The sequence below is a fragment of the Mesocricetus auratus genome, unplaced genomic scaffold (assembly GCF_017639785.1).
Source record: "Mesocricetus auratus isolate SY011 unplaced genomic scaffold, BCM_Maur_2.0 Super-Scaffold_6730, whole genome shotgun sequence".
NCBI lineage: Eukaryota > Metazoa > Chordata > Mammalia > Rodentia > Cricetidae > Mesocricetus > Mesocricetus auratus.
Window position 1 is genome coordinate 49,971,032 of NW_024429184.1, and position 6,000 is coordinate 49,977,031.

The 6,000-nt window shown below is 35.6% G+C and overlaps 1 pseudogene; it reads right to left on the reverse strand.

The window, feature by feature from the left end:
- Positions 1–4,024, reverse strand: part of LOC101842672 — an 85,040-nt pseudogene extending 81,016 nt beyond the window's left edge.
- Positions 4,025–6,000: the final 1,976 nt, after the last annotated feature.

Genomic DNA, 6,000 nt, shown 5'->3' on the forward strand with positions numbered 1-6,000 from the left:
TATCAGTGGGCTTGTCCCTGGTGAAAAAATGATTTTCCTTCTTTCAGCTGCCATTGATAATTCATGTTTTAATATTGTATTTCTTTTGCATGATCGATGTTTTTCCTGCATATATGTATGTGTACTGTAAGTATGTATGATGCCCATAAAGATCAGAGGATGGAATCAGATGTTCTGGAACTAGAGTTCTAGAAAGAATAGTGTTACTATGTGAATGCTGAAAATCTAACCCAGGCACTTTGGAAGAGCAGCCAGTTGCTCTTCATCTAGGAATCAGGCATTGTGACATGTTTGTCACCCATGTTGACATGTCAATCCTTATTGCCATTATTCAAGGCTTGTTTAGGCAATCATATTGATGTGAGTTCATGGGTACTACATCTATACCATGTACAGAAAACACTATCTGGTAAAAAGTTCTTTGGTCCTCTGGTCCTCACAATCTTTCCATTACCACCACGTCTTATTTGATGCTCCCTGTGTACCCTTGATGTAGGGGTGGTGTTGTAACCAACTGGGCTTCACATTCCATGGTTCTTTATTATCTGCTTTTTGACATGTTGTAAAACTCTGTAATAGCCTCCATCTGCTGTAAAAGAATCTCCTTTGCTGAGGGGTGAGAGATAAACATTTCTCTGGTTATAAGGATATGTATTTAGAAAACAAACTCTATTAAATTTAGGAGGATGGCAGTGGTTAAGTATTTCTATTAGCCTATGAAAATTATCATTATTTCCTTTAATTTTCTAAAATATCTGTGAAACTAGCTCAGATTATGCAATATTCTAGTCATTTGATTGATGTTAAGTGAAAAGAAAATTCTAGAACAAATTTACCTTAAAGAGGGGCTGAGTATTTCTGCTTCAACTGAGAGGCATCAATATACTAGTTTATTCTTTTTTTTAGGTTCTACTATTATTTGTTTTTAAAATATCTTTGAAAAATATAATTTTTAACAGTATTTTCAATTTAAACACTATTCACACTGAACATATATGGCAGCTTAAGCTACCCAAATATGAACTTTAAGAAGCCAAAACTGTTTTAGCTTTGTTAAAAAAATTTATGCTGTATACTATAGTCATGGTGATTAACAAAGCAAGGAAGAGCAGCACTCAAAACCGTGCTACCACCTTTTACTAATCTATTCTTAAAGAAATGAAGCTTCTATATATTAACAAAGAATATTATCCTGAAGCTCAAAAACTTTCCATACAAAATCCAAAGATAGGATTTTATCACTAGTTTTTGCATGAAAATTCTATTTGCCTTAAGACCCTTAAACTAATGGCTTTTGCTTTGATATGAGAGGTCTAATAGAAGATATGGTCAATGCAATTATGATGAATGGGGGAACTTAATATCAAATTAAATTAATTTGTACCTTCAAGTGCTATTTTTCCCACTGGTTCAGCTACTATATTCTTCATAATTACTTAAATATTCTAGGTCTTAGAGATCATTCATGAGAAAACTGCCTTGATTTTAGGAGCATGAACTCAAGAATATAAATTACAATATTTTTGTACTGCTCCCAGAAAATCCATTTGTTGCTTTTTTTCAGGTTGATGTAGGAAAGGGATATTTGAGCATTAAAGTAAACCCTGACAATTAAAAGATATGGCAAGAGGACATCTAAAAGATGCTTGTGTTAGGACCTTAGGAAGGCTGGGCTGTGTGTCCACATGCTCTGCACTGCTCCTTCTTTCATTGCCAAGATGAGGGAAAGAAAAAGAAAAATTCCTGAAAAGCGAAAAACCATTCATTCGGGTCTGGATAGACATTCTGTCCAATATTTACAATTTTCTCAACTCTGAAATTTTCTTTGACTATAAAGAACAGACTTCCCAACATAATTCCATAGACTCCTGATACCTACTAGACTGGGAAACTAATGACTTCTTACTCTTCCTGGTATAAAAGATGTCCAAAACTAGTAACTTACCATCATTCCATCTACTTCAGACTCTGAAGGGGAATCCAAAGGAGAATGAAATAGTTAATCAATGATCACATCTCTGGAATCAGTGCGGTGGGCTGGCATCATTCATGTTTCATGTAGAAATTTTTATTTCCAATATCTTTGAGAAGATCTAATATGCAGCCAAAAATAAATGTCTAGGATTTATCACATAGTGACATAATTTTATTACATTATTATATTATATAAAAGGAAGACTATTTCTATCTTTTCACATTAATAAGTAGAACATGTTATGAACAGAATCCATTTGACTGTTCAGGCAAACTCACTTTCTTCTCAGCTAAAGTCTCTTGTACTCGGCCCTTGGATATTTTGTTTTTCAAACATTTTAAACTTCTTGCATCATTCCAGTTGGTAGATTAGCAGATTCTTGCTCATGTGAATTATTCTGAATTCCTAGTACTGAGAAACAGTTACAGATTGATGTTTCTTATGTATGAAAGATAGTTCCCTAAGTGAGACAACCTTGAGCAAACATAGTATAAGCTTCTGATCAGGTAGGTAGTCTCCTTCAGGCTAGCTGCAGTATGATTGTGCTGTTACCTAACAAACTACTATAACAGCACAGAATGACATCTGTACCTTATTTTATGGACATTGCAAAGACTCGAGCTCTTTCACTGGGTACAAATTTCTTGACATTTAAAACTCAGATGTTCTTGATTATACACTCACATTTTCCCTTCAATTAAGTAAGGGAAACAGACACAAAACAACTTAGAATATTTCTAAAGTAAGCATTCTTAAGGAAAATCAAGAAAATTGCTTAATAATATCGCTCTCATTTTTGCGTCAAGGGCCTTTTTCTGTGCTCTGAGTGGCTACTGACTGTCACATTCTCACTGGGATTAAAAATCTTAGTTTAATATGTTTTGTAGGATTCCTAAGAGTAGAAATGGGTGAGTCTCTGACTGTCTTGCCTGCTCTTGGGTTGGAGTTTTTCTACTAGTACTTTCTGTAGGGCTGCATTTGTTGATAGGTATTTTTTAAATCTGGGTTTTTGTCATGGAATGTCTTGTTTTCTCCATCTATGGTTATTGAAAACTTTGCCTGGTATACTAGTCTTGGTTGGCATCTGTGGTCTGTTAGTATCAGCAAAACATCTATCTATCCAGTATCTTCTGCCTTTCAGAGTTTCCATTGAGAAGTCAGATTTAATTCTTGCAGGTCTCCATTTATGTGTTACTTGCCTTTTTCCTTTGCAGTTTTTAGTATTTTTTCTCCTATATGATTAGTGTTTTGATTATTATGTGGTGAGGGGACTTGTGTTGGTACAGTTTATTTGGTGTTCTGCAAACTTCTTGTGCTTTCATAGGCCTGTCCTTCTTTAGGTTGGGAAAGTTTTCTTCCATGACTTTGCTGAATATACATTTGGTGTCTTTGAGCTGGAGTTCTTATTATTCTTCTATCCCTATAATTCTTAGGTTTGGTATTTTCATGGTACCCTAGATTTCCTGAATATCTTGTTTTAAGAATTAGTCAGATTTAACATTTTTTTCACTGATGATTTTTCTGTATTGTATGTACACTGCGTGAGAACCTTTCTTCTATCTCTTGCATTTTCTTGGGTATGCTTGCATCTGTAGTTTCTGATTATTTACTTAGATTTTCCTTTTTCAGAATTCCCTTGGTTTGTATTTTCTTTGTTGCTTCTATTTCAGTTTTCAAGTCTTGAACTGTTTCTCTCTCTCTCTCTCTCTCTCTCTCTCTCTCTCTCTCTCTCTCTCTCTGCCTTTCTTTCTTTTGGCTTTTTTAAAGGAATTTATTGGTTTCTTTCAATTTTTTGTTGTTCTTTTCCTCTACTTCTTTAAGGGAATTTTTTATTTCCTCTTTAAAGGCCTCTGTCATATTTACAAACTTATTTTTAAGGTCATTTTCTTCTGCTTCATCTGTGTTTGGATGTTCAGGTAGAATTACTAGTTTTTGGTAGTTCTGTATTGCTCTTTATGTTGTTGATGTATTCTTACATTGATGCTCCCTGTCTCTTCCTCCAGTTGGTGCATCTGGGGCCCGTGCTTCAAGGAGTTCCTCTTCCTCCATTTGGTGCAGCTGGGGACTGTGGTTTAGGTGGTCATTTTTGCTCCAGGTGCAGTTGGGCCCTTTGGCTCTGTTGCTTTGCTCTCTCACAGGTGGAGCCGTGTCTCTGGTGGTTGCTACTCCAGGGGGCAGGCAGAGTTAAGGCTGTGTTGGTCACTAATGTGGTGGGGGGTAGTTTGGGTTTAGGGAGGTGGATGCCGCATCTATGGGACTTTGATGGGTAGATGTGGAGCTCAGGATGTGCTCCAGCATGCTAGGGCCTAGAGAGAAGGTGCATGTATCCTTTGTATCTGGACTTTCTTGTTTTTTATTTATGTGTTTGTTTGTTTTTGAATCGGAAAATTTGCAAGGAAATGTTTACTCAACTTTTGATTGGCACAGGAAAAGAAGGAGCTGTTCTGAAGACCTAGCTTTGGCATTTCTCTTCTTTGCTGGCAAAAAAAAATGAACAGAAATATCATGTTTAATATACTTTTGATGTCCTTCCAACTTAAATTTATTATTATTTTCATGAAATAGCCTTACAGGATAGGATCAATTAGTCCTGTGGGTTTTAGTATTAAATATGAATTCAGTTGAAGCTGCAGTTAGCTAGCTTCCATTGCTGTAATATTCACAGTTTATTGAACACACCACAGCTTTATATATTTTATTATTTGTTCTATTTTTGGTCATTTCACTTTTTAAATATTTAAAAAATAATCCTGCTACTTTTTGTCTCTTTTTCTTGCTCTCTTCTAATTAGCTAAAGATTTGGAGTGCTCTATCTTTATCTTTTCCCTGCTATTTCCTATATTATTTATTTTGCTGGTTTTTAGAGCACAAAATAATTTAACTCATGTAATTTGATATTTAGAGAAGTAGAATTTAAGAGGCTTTAATCAATCTTTCAGTTTCAAAATCCTGCTGTGAAAGTTGCTGCTTTTTCCAGTAATTTTGAGTCATGTACTGAAGACTGCAGCATTGCTAATAAGTAGAATCATCTTATAAGATGAGCTAATATGATGTGGTATTTATGTATTAATTATTGAAAGAAACCAGTTCTTAAAATATACTTTTGTTTAAAATGTATTTACACAAGACAGTTGATATGTTAACAGCAAAGGAGTTGATTATAACACAAACAATTTTAAATTTTAAAAATAAAAGTGTTTGGTTCATGGCAAGAATCCCAAAAACTTAAAAAATGTCTAATGAAATTATTCTTGCATACTTTGGAAATTAGTATGATGGGTTTTCAAGAAAATGGGAATCAGTCTATCTCAAGATCCAGGAATTCCTCTCTTGCACATATACCCAAAGAATGCACATTCATACAGCAAGGACATATGTTCAACTATGTTCATAGCAGTTTTGTTTGTAATAGTAAGAACCTGGAAGCAGCCTAGATGCCTCTCAACTGAAGAATGGATGGATAAAATATGGTCCATTTACACTATGTAATATTACTCAGCAGAAAAAAAACAATGAAATCTTGAAATTCGCAATGGATTGATCTGGAAGAAAACATCCTGAGTGAGGTAATCCAATCACAGAAAGACAAGCAGGGTACGTAAGTACTCAAATATGGATATTAGACATAGAGCAAAGGACTACTAGCTTACAATCCATACCACCAGAGAAACTAGGAAATAGGGAGGAGACCAAGAGAAGAATGCTTGGTTCCCTGAAGAAAGGGAGACGGACCAAAACCCCAGAGCAAATTGGGAGCACAAGGGGAGAGAGGAGGGAGGTGGGAATGGGAGAGGAGCATAAGAGGAGACGAACAGAAGAATCGAGACTGGGGAGGAATAGAAGAGGCCAAAAAAATGATATGCCTTGATAGAGGGAGTGTATATAGGTTTGTCGAGAGGTCTGGCACAGGGAAAATGTTAGGGGATCCACAGGGATGACCCCAACTAAGAATCTAGGCAGTGGTGGAGAGGCTGCCTTTGATGCCCTTCCCCTATAATGTGATTGATGACTACCTTGGTTGCCAT